We start from the raw sequence: 21,524 nt of genomic DNA, 5'->3' as shown, positions 1-21,524 counted from the left end.
GCCAGCGCTCTGCATTTCGGCAGATGGCGCCACATAAAACCCGATTGCTTTCTGAGGGAATATTTACTTTGAAACTTTTTAGCTGTCATATGCACAATAAATTCTAATTATATTCATTTTGACCATTATATCGCAATGACAATATTATCAATTAACTTTTGTTCAATATTATAAGTTATGTATGTTGAAGATGCGATCGTCTCGACCTTTTACCCTCGTTAAGAGGTGTTTTTGTTTGATTTGGAAAAAGCTCAAAAATAATTGCAACAATTACCTACTGCAATTTTATAATGTTTGCCCTTAATGCGCTTTATTTGTTATGAAATATTTATTTTCACCCCCGAGCATCGAAAATGAAGCGAATTTTAATTGGGATTCTTGATGCCTCCCCGACTCCATTGACTGTCCAATAATTTACCCACTTATTGCGGCCTCTCAACAGTTATGTATTTAATTTGTTTGGATTGCAAATTATAATATGCAAATTGATGTTGCCTATATTTAGGCTGCTCCACTCCCTCCGCCCACAGGTCTCCTCATCTCCTTCGGCCATTCATATGGGAAGCACGTAATCGAAATGAGCACTAAAAAGGCTTCTCAATACATTGCCAGCTTAATTACGGTAATGTGGAGAAGGCAACGAACAGCTTTTATGCCAATTTTAACTAATTACCCAGTGTAATTTCACATTTACGTGGGGGGACATTCATAATAAATGTGTGGTAATTCGAGCAATAATGGCAAACAAAACAAATCAGGAAGGAAAGCGAGGTCAAAGTGCATTGGACTGTTTCCAGTATATTTTCCGCAAGTAAATCTGTCACAGCTTAAAATGAAATAAGTCTCCGAACCAAAATCACACGACACCCACTCGAGAGATCGCACTCCTTCTTATTTGTATTCTCGTTCCGCCTCCAACTAAGCAATTTTCAAGTGACAATCCCCAAACAACCACCAGAAGCCAAAGCTCCTTTACTTCACAGAAAGAAAATAAAATATGGTTATTACATATTTAAATGCCATAAATGCATATTTATTTTTTATTTATTTTTTAAAGAGTTTAAGTATATTTTATATGTAAGATTTATAAATTGAACTAAAACTAAAATTTATTTTAGGTTAAAAAAATGTTTATACAATACAAAAATTGTTTATTTTTTCCTCTGTATTCCGACGACCCACCAGACCAACTGCTATGCAATTTCGTCCATTGATACGCAAGACAGCCACACAAAGAATTGGGGTAAGGAAAATGTGTTGAGAATGGTATTGTAGGGGGTGAATGGAGGCAAGTGGAAATGAAAAGGGAGAATCAAGGAAATGTTAGCAGTCGCACATATTTTATACTTCGATATGTTCCAAATATCTTTAGAATAGCCTCCACGGCACTCAAATGAATGTCGTCGTAAGTAGTCGCCTGTCACGGGATTTGAAACCAGCGATGAGCGCCATAACTGTTATTTCCAAACGGTGATTTGGTGTACATGAATACAAGTAAAATCATTATAAAAAAAATATATAAATATATTTAAATTTTGTTAGTTTTTAAACAAAATAATATTGTTTTGGGCTTAGATTTATGATAATTGATTCACCCATTTAAAATTTACTCTTAAAAAGCCTTTATCAAATATACAGCTTAGAAGATTGTTATTCTACTTCTTAACTTAATTATTGTTCAACAAGTTAGCTCTCAAAACTCCCTCACATCTGCGCCAATCCCCGCAAAAGTGATTAGATTTCAGTTGCCAAGTGAAATTCATTACAATTTATTGTAACTCAATTTCTCAGTTAGTCCATCACTCGCCCGGACACTTTCATCTTTTGAATGCCACTGATAATGATGATGACTGACACTGTCGATGATGATGATTGTGGGATGACGATGATGAATGGCTGGCGTGACAAGCTCTACTCCGCCATCCAACCCCTTTCTATTCATTGCAGCAATTTCAATTTAGCCTGACATATAAATAACTTTGAATTTAAAAAGAAATATTCGCAGCAGTTGTCTGATAGGAGGGAAACTGGGTAAACATGTCTGTTGTGTAATGTGCATTACATTTGACTGCAGAGGGTTTCGATCGGAAGGAATTTCCTTCAAAAAAAGGGGTAGCTGATGGCAAAATGGGTGTATAAGTCAGTTGAGTTTATTTTGATTGATTTCTGTTTGCCATTTGGGATTTGATGGTCCTGTTTGGTATTTGTCTGTCCACTTATAGATGGGTTGAAGTCCCTGCGAAAGAGTTTGATTGCCCAACAGCCTTGGGGATGATAGTTATGGATTTAGAATTGATATGAAAATAGGTCAACAGCCCTGTTTAAAGTTCGCTAAATACTTTAAGTCTTCTTTAAACAACTTTAAAAGATAATAATGCTTAAAGAAATAGTTTAAAAAATAAAACCTTTAACTTTTAAGCTAAAATATTACCTAAACTTAAAAATAATTTTAACACTTTTAAATTAAGTAGTAATTCTCCTTTCAATTACTTACTTTTAATCCAACTCCGTAAGTCATTGCTTAAGTATAATTTACTCATACCCAAACTCCATCTGAAAATGCATAACGTTTATCAAAATTGCACCAAGGAAATCTCTGGCTTCAGAATCCCCTTCCCCAATCAACCATCCATCTCTATCGCCTGTCATTAAATTATGCATTTGCGCAATCACTTCCTTTAATATATGCAAAGGATGTTGCAGGCGGTGGGCGTGGCAGCAGGACATTCAGCACGTTCCCAGCCTCAATGCGATGTGGCAAGTTTCCGCGAATTTTCCCGTTTTTCCCCCGGGGAAAAGTTTGCGAAGGAGTCGGCTGCGCTTGATTTGCGTTCATAGTTATCCACCCCCAGAGACACCTGCTACAGTGTCCTTGTTGTCATCGCTCACATGCCGGAAGTTGATAAAGTGCCTGGCAAGGCAAAGGAATTCCGCGGCATGTCGGTCCCGCTTTTCCTCGCGCTCCTATCCCCGCCCTTCGTTTTCCGCCTGCCGTGTCTTCATTAAAATATTACTCACATGCTGGCAAAGACGGAAATGCATTAAGGCTCCTGCTCCTTCCTCGCGATTATCCCTTATGTGTATGCAACAGTTAAATCCGGCTACCGGTTCACTATCACAGGAACAATCAAAATGAAAGCGCCAGTGGCGCCAATTCTATCGTCTTTGGGAATGTAAATATGATTGGAACTCGTAAATTACATAGAAGAAGATATTTGTGTATATTGGATTGAAAGCATAACAGAAGAAAATTTTCATTAGATGATACACCATAATTTAAAAAGTCATTCAACAGACTAAAACGAATACTTCGGAAAATAGATAGTTTTTAGTGTATTTTTTGTTTCAAAAATATTTTTCATAATTTTTTTTTGACACGTTCATATGGTAATCATAATTTAAAAATACAATTATTTGAACAGTTATCTCCTCCGACTATGCAATTCATTGTTCCAGGTCTGTTCCATGTTTTATCTGCAACTGGTTCGCGTCCATAAATCACGCATACGCAACGTTGCACCCAAGCAGCGTTGACAGTTCATTAAATTCCGATGAATGGTAAATCGCGCATTCGATGCGTGCTAAATCTATATTTTTATGCGCTTTTCATCTGGATTTGCTAAATTAATGCTCGTGTGAGGTCTGCGAGCAAAGCGATAATGTTAATTATGCCACATAAATCAGGAGTTTGAAATGAGGTCCCCCCATAGCTGAATTTGCTAGATAAATGAATGGAGAAAGGCTTTGCGAAAGGAATTATTAAACGAACACATGAAAATTAGCTGAAAGTGTGAAAATATTTAATCGGATGGAAAACGAAAGAGAAATTGAGGAATGTGGGAAAATCGTATAGAAATTAATAGAAATTAACCCTAAGAATAAAATTGTGGTTATTAGTTTCTATATAATCAGTGGAGCTGGTGGCAGCTGATGATGGAAAATTGCCAGCTCAGACTGGCTTACAAACTTGCACTTCCTAACCAAGCCCGTGCAACATGGCGTATACGCAACCTAATTGATTTCTCAATGCAAGTTTCCAATATCAAACTGCCTTGTTCTCAAACAAAATGAGCAAGAGGACGAGAGGAGGCGAAATGCATGCTCTGATTGCAGACAAATATGTTCAATATAATCGTGGAATTATTTCAATTAAATTAATGAAACATGCTTGCACCAGGATCCTCCAATAGAGATTCCGAATTCCACTGTCTCCCCTCCTCAGCACTGCGCCTCTTTGGCACTCTGCACCCTGCAAAACTCAATTATGAACGCATTTTGAATTTGTCTAGCGACCGAAACTACACTGCAAAAAACTAAGCTCGAATTTCATTTAGCATTACAGTTTATAAATCTTAATACAAACACATATTTGCATTTATGGATAGCAATGTGTTCTTTTGCAATGGAAAATAACATATTTAATATTTCAATGACAAATAAAGATATTTTATACAAACATTGATCAAACAAAAAAGCATAAATTATTTAGTTTTAAATGATATTTTCATTTTTTAAGCATTTTTTTTGATGGCCCTTTCCATGTTTTAACGACAATCAACTACAATCAAGTTATTAAGCTCAGTGTAATGCTTACAAGACGAAAGTGAGAAGAGTTATAAGAAAGTCATGGCCTCGGGCCAACAGAGTAGTCTATAAATTTAATGCCACAGAAAGGCAAAAACACAATAACCCTTGTACACATAAAGGGATACACAGACAATGGCAATTGTTATTACTGTTTCGACTGCTGCAGCTGCATATTTAAATGCATGTGGTGCTGCTGCTGAATTTGCTGTCATTTGTCTGCAAGCGTGTTGTTGCGTAAGCGAGCCACTTTTGTTTATTAAACATTCTACATTAATATATGGCATACAATCGCATAAACATTTAGTAAACAGTGCGTTTCATAGGTGTAAACTAAGTTCATTTATCAAACATTAAATACACAATCGTACAATTTTAGATCGACAAAATGCTCCACAGATCAAACCTTAATTTGGACCCCCGACTCTTAAAATAACGTTTAACATTTTTTTGTACCATTTAAGGAGTTGGAACTTTGGTTGTAGCCGATTTTTTCAAACTTTTGTCGAGTACAATAACACCTAAAATGGGAAATAAGGATGAAAATTAATTTTATCGATGATATCTTATTCTACTCGAAACTTTAAAAAAATTTAATGTTAAAGATGGTTTACGCTAAATTTACAAAATATTCTGGAAATAAATATTTGGTTCTTACATTCTGTACTTATTTTTTTTGTTTTCTGTCGAATAACAGTATTTGTGATAAGCTTTAAAAAACTTCAAAATATTGAACAAACAGGTACTTACTCTTTTGAGAAGCACTGTTTTAACAAACACGCAATGTATACGAAAGTGCTTTGCGGCAAGTACTTGAAAGCTGTTAGCCAGTGCGTATGAGTGATATTTAATTATTATTGCTTTAGATACCAGAGCCCTGGCATTCAGAAAAGGTCTATTCAAAATTTTACAAGCAGACTAAATAACATTCGCACTAAGTTATTCAATTATAGCAATTGAGGTCATCCCGTTGGAAAATTGGCAAGTGTCAAAAACTTTGAAAGAGCTAAGCCACAGAATGTCCAGTAAACAAGCAGAAATTTACTCCAATTTAAGCCGGATCATCAGCTTTTACTTGGGACTTGGCAAAAAAAATAGTTTTCGCCCAAAGATAAGGCCCGCTTCTGCAAACCAATTTAAAAGTTCTTTAATGCCAGCTAATTGCCAACAAGCAGAAAAGTTTTCTGAGGGAGTGAAAAACGAGCTGGTGATGCGCTTATCACGTCAATAATTCAAGGAGGACACTTGCAACAAGCTCTAATTACCAATTGCCCGTCCCGGCAATCAATAAATTGCATTCATCTCATCATCGAATGTACCCGATGAGCTTCGATTTACCCATTGCTAGTTGCCTGAGCTTTTGTTCATGCTTATGAGTGTATGAAAGCATTTTAGGCTCCTGAAACACTAATTGGCAGGCGAAATTGGTTTACACATCCATAGTTATCCCATCAAACGGCTCGGCATTTCGTGCTGATTTGCATTTTCAGTTTCAATGGGAGATTTATATAAGCTGGAGGAGGGTTCAGAGGTCAGCGGGGGCATTTTCAGTTCCCTTCTAATGTTTGGCACCTTGTTTACAAGGCTTCATAGCAGGAGGCTTGCAGGGCAAACCGCTTTGGGTTCGGTGAAAGGCCAAACAACTTGGGAGTAAGTATAAGCAGTTTGTAAGGGAGCTTGCAAGGGCTATAGATTTTTGTCGGTCAATCCATCGACATGAGGGAGTTTTAAACCTTTGACCAGAATTATAGTAGTATTTAATCCAATAGATATTATTAACATTGAAGCCTTGTTCCAGTTCTTTTAAAGAACATTATTTTAACTAATAATATTTGTGGCAGGAATCCAAGACAAAGTAAAGATACAAAATAATTTTTAGAAATTAACTTTTATCACACATTTTAAAGGTATGTATGTAAAAAACAGTTTGTGTTTCGTAGGGTTATAATTTATATCCTACTTGGTGCAACGGCTTATGGTGTTTTAATAATTAATGTTCGCTACCAATTTACAGAGAACATTTTCCTCACAAATTGAAGCCAGCTCCAAGATTTTGTTCAAAAGCCTTTAACTATGGCTAAAATAAATCAAAACGCCACCGCAGGAGCTTACCCGCATGAGCTTTCTCGAAAGAAATCATTTGCAGTTATTACACGACTTATATAGCCCTCAACATGCATCAAAATCTTAAAGGCACCTAGACAATCTGACTCGATCCGTGTGATTCCCGGTGCTTGCAATTGCGGAATTTATCAATTTAAACGGGTTCCTTCATCCGACCGCATTACAAAGCCATTTTGAAGGCTTTGGCGCGGCGCTTAATCAACGGGTCCCGGCAAAAAGGACATCCCAGCTAGCCCTCTCTCCGGCGGACTGCAATCCGTAACCCAATCCCAGAGGCGCAGTTTAGCCAGAGAGTTTCCGTTTTGAGCGCCGCAATAAATTTCTAGCCAGCGACTTGACTTCGGTCAGGGGTTGCAGTTGAAAGGGGGCTGCATGCCGGCTGCCCCATTCCCATTTTCCGCCGCTGCGGTGTCTTCCTCAGGCAGTTCAGCCGGATTCATCTTCCTGGCTGCCGTCGCTTTGTTCCGCTTGATTTACGCTAACAAGACATGAACGAATGGACACGGAGACAGATGTACAGTGGCGGTGGTCAGAGGGGGTGTAAAAGGAGGCAAGTCGAAGAAAAACATTACAGTGGGGTCCACAGGAGGCGAGCTGTGGAAGAGATGAAGGAGACACCCGGAGACATTTTAAATGTGGCGCAAAAGAACGATTACAGGTTGCCATCGTCCGATGGATGCACTCAACCCTCATACAAAACCGCAAAAACCGCAAGAGTGAGGGCACCGCAGAGCATAAACACTGCAAAAAATTGCCTCTAATAAAGTTATCTAAATCCTGCTTCATCAATTTTTAGAGATTCATTATCAATTCCTCCGAAATAATAGCTAACTTACATAATGTTCTTGAATAGAAATAAATATTCATAATTTTTTCAAATTTTAGTGCCTATGCCTTAAAATACCAATGTATTCAAATTTAAAATATTTATTCTTAAATTTTCGAATTAATTCCCTAAAATCTTTTTGATAAATTCAAATTTAACATTTTTAATTTGGTTTAAATTGTATTATGTCAAAATACTGATGAATATTTCAGTACATAAACAACAATTCATTTAAACTATATTTGTACAATATTTTTATGATTTTATTTTTATCATTTTGTTCTCCGTGTGGAAGACTCCTGGCAAAAGTGCAGCCAATAGGGGATAGAGGAGCTGAAAAGTGGGAGTTGGGAGGTGTAAGCGTTGCCAATTCAGGCGAAAAGTTGGCGCACTTTTCTATTTCCGACCAAAAAAGAGGAAAAGACGTACCGTCCATGAAGATAGGAAAGATTGATAAAAGAGAAGGGGGCGCCTAGAGAAAGCGGGTGCCATGGGCAATATCAGCAAAGAAAGAATTTTCAGGAAATTACAGGAAAATGAAATAAATGAAGATGGATACGCAATTTGAATAGCATTGGAATTGGTCCTCTGTGGTTGACAGACAGCCCTCGGTTAAAAAGAGACAAGGAGTCGGGTTATTTGGTTCCAAGGAGTGACATTTTTAATGATACAGACAGAAACTTTTATCTAGTTTCCACCCTAATTGGGATGGAATTAAAGTGCTGCTAAAATTTGAAAGAAATGAAGTGAAACGAAAGAACAGGGAGGACGATAAGAGAACAAAGACAGGTGGCAATTCTGGTCGAATTTGTGTTTTTTTTTTTAACAACCTGTTTGTGTCCTTTTCCTCCGAATTGTTTTATAAACATCCTTTCACTGTAATGCAGCTCTGCGTTTAGTTCAGGTTTGATTAAACCTCTTGTGGGCCTTGAACTGATCCCTTTGCCAATTTGCTTCAACTTTGTTGTTGAAAATGTTGCATTTTCCGATGAAACTTTGCACTCTACACATCGAAAATTCGCGGGAAATTGCAATGAATTTTGTGCAATTTTAATAAACTACTTTAGGGTTGCCATCGGCACCGCCGCCAGCCAATCCCACTACCCACCGGCCAGCAATATGACTAATTGTATAAACAGAAGCCACCAATGTTTTGCAAATAATTAGCAAACATTTTTGCCCCATGTTGGCTAGTGGAAACTATGTGTGCAACTCCTGCTTTTTCCCCTCCCAGCATTTGTGCTAACCACAATATCCTGGCAACGTCAATAAAGATCCCCCTGGTAGATAGAGCTCCATCTCTCTCTGTCTGTTTCATAATTTTAATATTTTTTAATTGCAAATATTTCCGCGGCAGCTGAGCGAGGGATATTATGATTTTGATTTTTCGGACTGCAGCGTTAATTTAATTAAGTGCTTATTAGCCGGGCGAAGGCCACAGCCCCCTCGGAATCCACATTTTGTTTGCTTGGTGTTGGGGGATATTTGAAGGGAAATCACGGTATTAGATTGTTTACAGACCAGCTGGTCTATACACATTCTACCTTTATGCATAATTGGTAATCCGGCATATGCATTCCACTCCAGTCACTCGAGTGAACTCTCGCGTGGTAATTCAATTAGGGCTCTTATTGCTTTATTACTTTTCAATTTAATAATTTGACAAATAATTTAGATATATATAAATTTGTAAAGATGCGCCCATGCAATCAACTTAAACATTATTATGGAGTAAATGTAAAGAAAATTTAAAGTAGTGGGAAAAAATTTATTACTGGTATTTTTATAAAAAAAGAAAAATATTCCAATTTGTATTGACGGATTCATAGAAGCTCAGAAAGAGGCAACTATGTGAATATTTTATTTTGTTTATTTGTTTAATTCTTAAACTTTATTGTTAAAATATGTTTATCCCGCTGATTTAAACGTTTGAAGATTTGCAGTTTTAACCCTTAAGTGCCAAGAAATATGTCTTATATATTTTTAAATTTTCTGGTTGCAAACTTAGCAATGTTTTGCTGATCACGCAAAGTATTTTCTTCCTTCTAATGATTTACTTCAGCATTTTCTTTTGTTATCCAAAAAAAAAAATGATTACTGTACTCCATTGAATAAATGTTAAGAAACATAGCAAGTTCTTGGTTTCGGATTCACTTAATTTGATAAATACCGTAATTTCTACCCAAAACTTCAAAAAAAATGTAATGTTAAAGATGGTTTACGCTAAATTTACAAAATATTCAGGTAATAAATATTTGGTTCATACATTCTGTACTTATTTGTGATAAACCTTAAAAATATTGAACAAACAGGTACTTATTCTTTTGAGAAGCACTGTTTTAACAAACACGAAATGTATACGGAAGTGCTTTGCGGCAAGTACTTGAAAGCTGTTAACCAGTGCGTATGAGTGATATTTAATTATTATTGCTTTAGAAACCAGAGCCCTGGCATTCAGAAAAGGTCTATTCAAAATTTTACAAGCAGACTAAATAACATTCGCACTAAGTTATTCAATTATAGCAATTGAGGTCATCCTGTTGAAAAGTGTCAAAAACTTAGAAAGAGCTAAGCCACAGAATGTCCAGTAAACAAGCAGAAATTCATTTAATTTGATAAATACCATAATTTCCGGTGTAATTTGTTGCCAATTTTGACTCGACTCGGTCAGGAACAAAATGTTCTTCCACCAGTACTGCCAGTAGCTTTTTTTAAAGAACAAAAAAAAAAACATAAAATTCTGAATCTGCTTTTTAGGAATACGTTTGAAAAATAAGATTGATTAAGCCGCAATTCAACAAAGTTTAAAACAGAACTGTTTAAGGATTGGTGATTCCTTATATTTTTCCTAGCCATTTAAAAACACACACATCTGTCCGGAAAATTGAGAAAAGGTTGCACTGTTGGCCACATTCATTAACACTTCCCGTTCCTTGCAAATACTTCAAATACTTTAAATCTCCATTCTGTAAATGAATCTGAAGCAATTTACACAACAATTTCGTTTCTCCATTTGCAATTATTTTACAGCAAGTACAAAAACGAGAAAGTGGCCAAACACTTGTATATTTTTCATTTAACTGCCCCTTTGCTCTGAAACCTTTTCAAAAAGTTTCGGTACTTCCCCCGTTGGAACTTTTCCCCGTTTTCAGTTTTGGATAAATGTTGCTAATCGGTTTACAAGTGCACGCAGACAAAAAGTCAACTGCTGCAAAACTCATTTGCATTTATTTGCTGTCCATCTCTGGACAGCCTCATCCTCCCCGTTTTTGCCCCTTTCCCCTGCCCTTCCCTCCTTGACCTCTACTGCAACTAATTGCTCCTTGCCTGTTCCTAATTGTTTTTGTTTTTAGTTTGCCGGGCTTAGCAACACTTTGTGCCATTACTTTTCCAGCACTCGTTTTTATAATTATTTTTGCTGAACTTTTTGTGGAAACAGATATTGGGGGCTGGAGGCCTGCAACTAATTTCCGCTTTTTGCCACTCGTTATTCACACACTTGGTGGCGAATGGAAATGGAATAAACAAATGAAATAACAATAATAAACAACAGCAGCGGCGATGACAGCAACAGAACATATTTTTTTGTCGGGGTAAGCAAACAAATCCAAAAAAAACCAAAGTCGCTCTGAATGACAAAAGAAATGCGTACAAATTACCCCAAAACGCAATGGACAGTAACAGCAGCAGCAACACATACAGTAGAACTTCAATATCAATTACATTGTTTAAAGCTTGGCATTTCTCAAAAAACTAACACAATCCTAATATATCATATCATTGAATTTTACGGAACTTGGATTTAATGTAGTTGTATGTTGTTTAAATTGAATTGTGAATGGAACGAGTTTATTTGAGACTTGGAGTGAAGGAAATTAAGGTTTTGACTTTCTATCCTTGTAAATTAAATTTAAAATAATTCAAAAGGCTTCGGGTTCGTTGTTTTCCCAGTGCCTTTCAAATCGTAAGCGCTACAGACTGAGTATAAAATATTAGTGATTGTTGCAACATTTTAGATTAGTTATAACTAACTTAAGAATAAGCTACTTCAGAAGTAAAACATACAACTTCTTTAGAGTTTTTAATAATAATAATTCATATTTATGATAATGTAATTAAACGTGGTATGTTTATTTGTATATTCTTCTTGTGTACTTTTGTAATGATCCTTTTTAAGTACATTTAAAATCGGCTTCGCAGCTTGATACACTATATTACTAGTGCTGAAACAAAAGCTTTTCTTCTTTGTTAAGTACTTAAGTCGCTATACCAGCGAAGCTAAAAAAAGAGATTTTCGGCCACTAAAGAAAATTGTTTTTTCAGGTGAGGGTTGTCTTCTAAGTTGCCAATGAAAACAGTACCCCAACTGCTGAAATGATTTCATCCGAATGTAAGGCAGAAACTAAAAAATCAAAAAGTTTATTAAAGTTTAAGGTATTTTCTATACAAAGACCTATAGTTTTTGAAATATATCAGAAATTACCCAAAAAGCTTACTTCTGGAAAATTTTCGTTTTATAATGGCTAATTTTTTTCGAGAAAAATACGTTGCGGTCTTGAACGCTGCTATTTAAAAACTACTCAAGATTCAATCTTGCCGACCTATTGAATGTGTTAAGCTGGTATAGCCATTTAATCAAAGAAAATTAAACAAACATATACAAAATTACATCTTAAAAGCATGTCAATTTGGAGAATAGGAAAACGGTTTCTAAAATATTTTAAAACAAATGATTTACCAATGCAATTCTCCCATATACAATACTTTATCAACCAAACGAAGAACACAACCGAACGGAATAGCAGCAATAATATTTCCAAAAACAATTTATATACTTTTGAAAAGGTATGACTTTATTCGGTGCCAGATCGTTTAGTTTATGGAATTTCGACTGTAAGAACTGTTGGAAAAAGTTCCTGCTGCTGACAATGACAAAAACAACAAGTGCGCAACTGAAAGCGAAACAAGAGCAACACGAAGAGGAAGACAAAAAATATGGACACTGACACTTTACGAAGATTTATGCGTTTTAGTTGAGTTCTTTCCCCCCAGCCACCCATTCACTCTTCCCGTTCCGCTTCCCGGTTCCGAGTTGCGAATTCTTTTCCGAAACAAATGTGAGCAACATTTTTACATCTGCTCAGCTGCCCCACCCTCTTTTTGAGCAGTGGATTGCCGGGTTAAAGTTGAGAGGCTTAAACAAATTGCCATTTAAATTTGCATTAGCCCAGAGACGGTGGCACAGTGAGTGCCAAGAATATGACAACCGTGAATTAAACACAGTTTGCTTACAATATATTCGCATTTTATGTTTGAGTTTGTCACGGGATGACAGTAGAATAAAAGAACAGTGGAACCTATTAAATTAGCAGTAGAGAGGAGTAATAACAATATTAAAAACATTTATCATAGAGTCATTTTATGCATAAAAACTTAAAAAATTCACCCAATATGAAATTTAAAAATAAATTAATTTTAACAGCTAAAAATTGTATTTATTTAACCTTTTGAGATTTTTTTGAGCTGCAACCGCCCTTGTTAAAAAAAAGCGTATTTTCGGTGACGTTAACTTATTTGTTAACACAAACTTTCATTTCAACACAAGCATGTTTAATATAAATAAAAATCTTCGTTAAGTGATCACATGATATAGCTGCCATTGGAAAAATCAAAATTGTTCGATTTTAATTTTTAAGTTTTGATAAAAATCGGTTGACTATATGCTATAGGTGCCATTTATCTGTCACACTGATTTACAGCGATGTGTGATAGATAGATTCTTGAAACTTTCAAAGTCGTGTCGATCGGGTTAAATTTGATATAATAGTTTTTTTTGCCTAATATAGTGGTTTTTATCATTTCTGATTCATTTATTGGCTGCAAACTTAGAAACTTAGTTAGATTCCGTTCCCGTTTCTTAAAAGAAAGTTACAAAAGCTTACAATTTTAAATATGGCACTCATTGGGTATAAACTAAGACATTAGGGATGAAAATAAAATTTTATTGAAGCGCCTGCAAACAATGACTACTCACTGTAAGGAGCAGAATGCTTTCCCCTTCGACCAGAAATTGCATAAACAAATTGCAAAACAAATGTGTAGCAAATAGCACAAAAATATTGACAAACTTGCGGAGGCCGCAAAAAAATGGGCAAGCCAGAATAAACCAACAAATTGTGCGCTCATATGCAAAATTATATTTTGAATATTTTATGTTGAATTTATGAACGACATAGTGGCTGAAAAAAGTAAACAACTATTTATTGCTCAATGAATTTATCAGCAGTTTTTTGGAAATCAATTTTTGCAGAGCAAAACAATATACTGCCTATTTATTACAGAAAAACGAGCAAATTTAAATGTTCACCTGTCACCCCGCCACCAAAATTGGGCACGTGTCAGAAACTTGGGGGCCAACACCCCGAACCTCCTTCCATTTCTGGTTTTGGAGTTGGGAACTCCATATTTGACGCCAGTTGAGCATGAAAATGCCATTTAACAATGGGCAAAATAAATAAAAAACAGACTGGAAACGAAAACGCGGAAAAAAACAAACGAACGATAAAATGTGTTGGAAAATGCTTTAAAAAACAATGCAGGACCACCGTTACAACAATAAGCGATGGGAACCCCCGATATCGCACAGCTAGACAGAAAAGCGAAAAAAGCGCACCAGAAAACAATAACAATAAAAATGTCAAAAAGGCAGCGAAGCTTAAATCAAATTAATGTGAGCGGTCCAATAGGCCCGCGCAGTTTTTTGTTTTTTCTGTTTTATTTATTTTTGCATTTTCAACTTCTGAAATTTATGTTTAAAGTAATCTTTTGCAAAGAAGATTTATAATTATAAATTTTACGTTAAATTTTGAATAAAAGTTTTGGATCAAAATCTTAATTTGAATACACAGTTTTAATTAATCAAAAATAATATTTTCAATAAAAAAGGTTTGAACTTAAAGAAAACAATTTTATAGAAAGTATTAAAATTTTATTTCTTTTAAAATACTCAGGAACAACCAGTTTTTAAAACACGACCAGTGCGAAATCTTTACCATCTTGCTCTTTGCCCTTTATTTATTAATACATTCGCTTTCATAAATTACAATTGAACATGATTTTAAAATGCCCTGATGCAAACACATAAATCGTTTTGTGAAACGCTGTTGTTGTCAAAATTGATCGGCCGCCACTTATAAACCAGCGAACATTTCGAATGGCGTCGATTGTTAAGAACAATCCGCGATTGAAATTAATGGCTAGAGCCAGAATATTTATAATACAATAATTCGTTTCTGGTGGTGGCCTTAATGAGCTTCGAGCATTTGGTTAATTGATTTCCCTGCCCATTTGGCTCATGCAATTTATGATTATTTTGTATCCTCATTTTAATTTTCTACACTCAAAAAAAAACACAAGCCCATTATTAAAACTATTAAATTTCGAAAAAAGTTCTAATTTTAAAGATTGGTTGGAATTTTCTTTGTTTGTTTGATTTATTTTTTTGCAACGTTGTTTAATTTGAAAAAAAATCTACTGAGTGTTTGAACCTATTCATTACTTTGAAAATATTTTATAGTGCATACGACCGCCTGACGATTTCCAATTCGAGGCATAAACTAACTGGAAAATACAATAAATCGCATGACCCGCAACGATCCCAGGCGAAACAAATGGCTTTAATTATGCCAGAGCATTTGTTGCAGGACATCACTGGACATCCCGGTACCACTTTTCCCCCTTTGGCATTCAGGTGCATTGACCAGGCGACAATGATAATAAATTCCTTGTGCCATTGCCTCCTCTCCTGAACTCTCCTTAAGCACCCATACGGTGCACTATTGCACCGAAAACAAAATGTTTTCATCATTTTGTTTATTCTTATTCCCTTTCTTTTTCTATAGCTTATTTTTAACAAATATTTAAAAAAGAATTTTAACGCATGTCATTTAAATTTCCTGGCTACGACAGAAATGTTCAAAAAGTGTACAGTACAACATGATTATGTTTTCTCCATGCAGCCTTAATAGAATGCAAGTGCACAAATATTTTCATCCATACCGGACAACAACTCCTTTACGTTGATGCCCTGTAAACTATTTCCCAGGGAGGAATTTTCATTTTGCCGAAAGGAATTGGCAAAAACAAAGGCAGTGCGGGTGGCAGGAAAACTTAATAGGTATATGTGGCCGAGTATGTGTGTGAGGGGTTGACAAAGTGTGACCAAGTGTCATAAATAACTGGGCTAAACAGCTGCAGCAACAGTCTTCGGCAAAAGTATGTGTCATTAAGTGCGAAACTTACAAGCTGCAAACACGCAGCTCAGATAGAGCGCAGAAGACTATGGGGAACATTCTGAATCGAAGTGCCGAGTAAAAAGTTACGTCCAATGAGTTACCTTAATTAAAAGTACCATCAGTTAGTACCAGTTAGAATCTCATATTTCTCGTGGTGTATGCATTATTATGCACTAAGCTTGCTTTTACTTACTACTCAATCTAAGACCAAACTAGCTCCTTTCTCTTTCACGCTTCTTATTTCTAATAGAACTTTGAACAATGCCAGGCAGGGACATAAAAAAATTACGCCACAATAAATATAAATAAAGAGGGAAAACAAATTGAGGCTTTAAAATCCACACTTTCTCGGTTATAAACAGGAAGCCAGAAAGAGCTGCCAACTCGCGATTTTTATGGCCAAAAATGCAAATCCCCGCAAATGACTCAGCCAGGAAAAGGGCCACTCCTGCAGGCCCTAAACTCACCTGGCAGTGGTGTAAATTCCGCACACCTTTCTCACCGCGTCTAATAAAATATTTATTACCAGCAGGGCTAAAAAATACTGAATAACCATATCCGAAAATGCCAACTGAAAAAGGAACGGTGAAATATAACCACCAAGGCTAAAAAGATGCGGATGGTCTGGAATATGGGGGAGGGGGGTATACGACATCACGTACTGCGGCAATCGTTTGCTAATGCGGCAAAATGTCAAAGTTGCAACTGCAGCTACCCAAAGCCTCTCTTTACCATCTACCCACGCTCCATGAAATCGTTGGCTAATTAAATTTATTTTTACCAAAAAACAAGAAAGAAAGCAAACTTCGGCAAGCCGAAGTTCATATACCCTTGCAGCTATTGCAAGAATTTAACATTTTTGAAAACATTAAAATTATGATTTACTGCGTATATGTTTAAAAACATTGAAGCTATGATGATTAGCAGCTCAATTATTTGATAGTTATTTTATATATTTTTATTATTTCTATGGGAGCTATATGATATAGACGTCCGATTTTGATAAAATCTAAACCATAATTCTGAAAAATTTAACCATTGCTATATTTCGAAGAACTGAACATTAAAAAACAGAAAAGTTATATTTTTTTTCATTTATTTTTCCGATTGTTCCTATGGGAGCTATATGATATTGTCGTCCGATTTTGATAAAATTTAAACCATAATTCTGAAATATTTAACCATTGCTATATGTCGAAGAACTAAACAAAAAATTAAAAAACAGCAAAGTTATAATTTTTTTTCATTTATTTTTCCGATTGTTCCTATGGGAGCTATATGCAATAGTCGTCCGATTTTGATGAAATTTAAACCATAATTCTGAAATATTTAACCATTGCTATATGTCGAAGAACTAAACAAAAAATTAAAAAACAGCAAAGTTATAATTTTTTTTCATTTATTTTTCCGATTGTTCCTATGGGAGCTATATGCTATAGTCGTCCGATCCGGCTCGTTCCGACTTATATACTACCTGCAATAGAAAGACAACTTTTGGGAAAGTTTCATGCAGATAGCTTTAAAACTGAGAGACTAGTTTGCATATAAACGGACGGACAGACGGACAGACGGACAGACGGACGGACAGACGGACATGGCTAGATCGACTCGCCTAGTGATGCTGATCAAGAATATATATACTTTATAGGGTCGGAGATGTCTCCTTCACTGCGTTGCAAACTTCTGACTGAAATTATAATACCCTCTGCAAGGGTATAATAAAACTGCAATGGAAGATGAATCGTCCGCAGGTCACGAGCACAAAATTGGCGATGCAAAAAAAATGCAATAAAATAAGTTACATAAACTGCAAAAAAAAATGCTATGGGAACATAAATTTGTTTTAAAGTTGGATGTTTTCTCCCCCCCCACAAATGTCAGCTTTCGTGTGCTTTTTATTTACTTTTTCTCATCTGATGTGATTTATTCAAAAAAGGAAAATTTGGGAAAATAAAAATGATTTCTCTGTCTATTACTTAAGTTAATTGGTGGCCTCGACAGCTGTCGATTTGGCTTGGAAAGGTTAAGTCGGCGGTATGGTGGCAGTGGCATGTTGCAACCATGATTACAGTGTTTATTGCAACAGCTTATTTGTGGGATGTTGCTGCTGTTGTGCGCATGTTATTTTTAACGAGGCGAAAGTGCACAACTTTAATCACTAAATTGGCCTTTTTGGTAAAATCTGTAATATTGTGGAAAAGTTTTATGAAGGACAATAAAATGTTATTGTTATTATTATAATCTGTAATGTTCAAAATGAACTAATGCAATATGTGCCCAATTTTACAAATACAAGCCGACCATGATTTTCCGGTGAAGTACCAAATTTTTTAAAGCATAAATAAAGTTTTTCCCCCGTTTCACGCTTTTTTTATTTTTTATCTCTGCTTAACCGATTTGGATAGCTTTTTTAATAAAAATAAATCGTTCTTTAACTTTTCCTTACATATTATACGGCTGGGTTTCATAGTGTATATGCTAGAGCTCAAACAAGTTTAAAAAAAGTGTCTATAACTAAAAATCCAACACCTAAAAAAAATTTTATCGCTTTTTATCAGCCTTAACTATCCGCCGGTAAATCCTTTTACGGATTAAATTATAAAAATTAAATTAAATTACACAAATGAATTGAAACTAAACATTAAATTAAAGTTAAGTTGAAAATTATATGTAATGCCTAAATAAATAAGAAAATATAATATATATATAATAAATATATATATATATATATATATATATATATATATATATATATATATATATATATAAATATAAAGTAAAAAACAAGAGAGATTTAATTAAAAAACAAATAAATACAAATTTGTCTAATTGTTTTGCATACGGATGGATTGGGTAATTTCCATGATAAAATGTCATTCATAGCTGGCTGTATAAAATAAAGTGTAACTCCAACTTAAAGAAATGTCAAAACTTTGCCAAGTTCTCTTTGTTTCTATCTCCAAGCTGAACATTTTATCTGTCACTTGCGAAAAGAGAATTTTCCACTTTTGACGCCACCTGCGGCAAATTATTTCTTGTTTTCCCTTCAAGCGAATCCATATTTATTTTCTGGCTGCCTCAACTTAACTGGCGCCATCTGTCGGCATTTGGCTGAAGCGACGGTCTTGTTTGTTGCCCTCTCGCTTGCGCATACAAGTTTTCAAATGCTTCTCCTCTGAAGAGGGTACTACTATTTTCTGGAACATTATGCTATATTAAGAAATCTATATTTTATAAAAAGAATAATAATTTTTTTATTGAAAGCTGTCAAACATTGATAATAATGCCCGCATATTAAATACCTTTAAATATGCGCTAATTTTAGTAAAAATTAAAAGAGTATATAGAAGCGATTTGTTTGAGGTCTTTGTGTTGTCATCGCGTGTTTGCTAAACATTCTTGAAGTGTTTGCTGTTGTTGCGAGTTGCTAGTTGCTAGTTGGTGATGTTGCTAGTTGCCGGTTGTGTTTGCAGTTGCTGCTGCACTTTGGGCTTATCTTATTGAGGAGGCCACAGCGACGACAAGGAAGTCATTAGCAAAAGGTTAGCCAACGAGTGACCCCTTTCATGCTTCCCCCTGGCGAACATTTTGTTGAGCTTAAATACCACCATCGTTAAGTAATTCCTATTCAAACAAATTCTTTTAATAATAAAAAGTTAACCACAGAAAGCCAATGAAAAACGTATTAAAATGAATCGCAAGTTATTTTTTCAGCGGAACTGGAGCTCAAATTAACTGAATTTCGATTCTAAAGGGTCTCACATATATAGTATAAATATATATTTAAGCCCGTGTCCGGCTGAAAGCAAAAGTTTTGCTCCTCAAAAAGGGACCAAAATTTAAATGCAAAATGCAGTATGGAAATCAAAAGGCAAAAGTCAGCAAAAACTTTTTGAGAGAAAAAAAAACAGGAAAGTTGCACTAAGAAAAGATTAAATGAAAAATATTCTGTCTTATCTAATGTAATTGTATTACGTATTTGATATTAACTATTGCTTAAATGTTTTTTTAATCAACACTAATTAATTTAATTTGTTATAAAAGGCGCATAAAAGATAAAACTCCTCATAAAACATTTTACAAAATTTAGCAACATTAAGTATTGAATTTAAAATTTTTATTTTATTTAAAAAGTTACGTTTGAGAAACATAGTGTTATTTGAAATAAGGATGAGAACGCTTGTCGTTCAATTAAAAAAGTATTGTAAAATCAAGTATTGTATCAAGTATTATCTTTTGCTTAGGCAATACCTGTATATTTATACATTTCTCTTTCAGTGCACGAGTAGTTGAAACTGCGGAAGGAAGCGAAATGAAATTTTCTTCGAAAGTGAAGTGATATGCTTAAGCAGCAACAACAAAGCCGAAAGTGAATGAAAGGCGGCGAAATAAATGAAAATGCAAAACGGGAAGAAGTTAAAAGTTTTGTAATAAGTGCAGCCAAAGGCCACCAAGGGGAGGAAGGAGGATGGAAGGAGTGGCTGGATGGGTGGCAGGGGCGCATCAAATGCGACAGCTGCAAAGCCACAACGCTATGGAGAAAACTTTGGTCCTGACAGCCACAGCAGCGCAAAGTAAATGAAAATAAGTTATACTATAAGAAGGGTAGGTATTGTGGCTGCCTGCATTTTGATCCAAAATCTGAGCACCGTAATCCGCTCTGTTAACTGAGACGTTTTGCGGGAAAAAACCACAAAATGTCGTACCTCCTAACCTTTGCCAGACAATTATAATTATTAATTAAATTACCCGACAAATAATTTATGGTTCTAATTCCTTTTTGAATATAGACATAATTGTTGATTTCGTTGGTATTTCTTAGTTTTTTCATTAATTTTCATTGTTTTTGTAACTAAATGTAATCGTGCCTGTGCCTTTTTGTTGATATGTTTTGTATTATGAGATTGTTGCATTTAAGGATTTAAATAAATTGTCCTTTTTCTAGCACTTTTGCAGGCACATTCTGATAATTTTCTTAGCTTCCAAAGCACTTATTTTCAGCCTCCATATTTTAAAACGTACACAATTCGCATTACTACCTACAACTCCGAAAAGCAAATAAGTCTTTTAAATGAAGATATGGTTATATATTGGTACACTTTTTTGTTTAAAAAAAATCTGTTTAGGTAAGACTTCAAGTGGTTGAAAAAGATTTATTTCTTATATTTTTAATTTGGCAATGAGTGTCTTATAGGGGTATTCTGGTCTAGAAATTTATAAAAATCAAAAATGTAACAATTACCACGACGCGGTCTTAAATCACTTTTTATAAATTGAGGTTTTTTTATTAATTTTTCCAAGTTTTTTTTTAAGAAAACTTACCATTGATCTTGTTTTCTTGTAGTTTTACGAATAAGTATGTTAAAAAAATAGGTTCTTTTGGCAATTAAATGTATAGCATTCATTTGCTAAGAATAGTTCCGTGCTTATAATAAATACATTTAACTTATTTTAAGTATGACTTGCAGTTTGAAGTTAAACTAGTTTAGTTTTCAGCTCTTTATCTTAGCTACAATAATGTTTTATTAGCAACAGTAAAAATTATATAAAATGTGTCGATTCAACCGCAAAGGTTATCTCAGTTTGAGTCCATTAATTTGGTGGGAAACAAAAAAACTAAGTTAAATATCTTTTACTCTGTCGCTGATAAATTTAATGTACAATTTGGAAGGAAGTTTTAAAAGAAAGCGGATAAA

Source organism: Drosophila elegans, unplaced genomic scaffold (genome assembly GCF_018152505.1).
Source record: "Drosophila elegans isolate 14027-0461.03 unplaced genomic scaffold, ASM1815250v1 contig_208, whole genome shotgun sequence".
Classification (NCBI taxonomy): domain Eukaryota; kingdom Metazoa; phylum Arthropoda; class Insecta; order Diptera; family Drosophilidae; genus Drosophila; species Drosophila elegans.
The sequence above is the reverse complement of the archived record's forward strand: the minus strand, read 5'-3'. Positions refer to the sequence as shown.